The sequence below is a fragment of the Egretta garzetta genome, unplaced genomic scaffold (genome assembly GCF_000687185.1).
Source record: "Egretta garzetta isolate BGI_Z169 unplaced genomic scaffold, ASM68718v1 scaffold1228, whole genome shotgun sequence".
Classification (NCBI taxonomy): domain Eukaryota; kingdom Metazoa; phylum Chordata; class Aves; order Pelecaniformes; family Ardeidae; genus Egretta; species Egretta garzetta.
The window spans coordinates 22,327-22,630 of NW_009260521.1; positions in this window are offsets into that span (position 1 = coordinate 22,327).

Consider the following 304-nt stretch of genomic DNA (forward strand, 5'->3'; position numbering starts at 1 on the left):
CCTCCTGCATGCCTTATTGCCATCTCGTAATCGATACCCCTGCCAACAACGATGCCATAACTTTAATTCCTGATAAATGGCAGGCATAAAACTGAGCTATTGTGTTGCTAAAAGAAATTTAATTAAGGGCGAACAGAAGGGATTCATCACTTGGCAGCGTAGCTGTTGCAGTCGAGTGGCCGTCCAGCCCCCTCACACCCCCCCCTCCCCAACAGCCTTTCACCAGCTCGGGCTGCTAACAGCGGGTCCTGGGGTGCTGGCTCCCCAAAACCAGCCCCCTCCCACCCCTGCCCCCCCTTCCTGC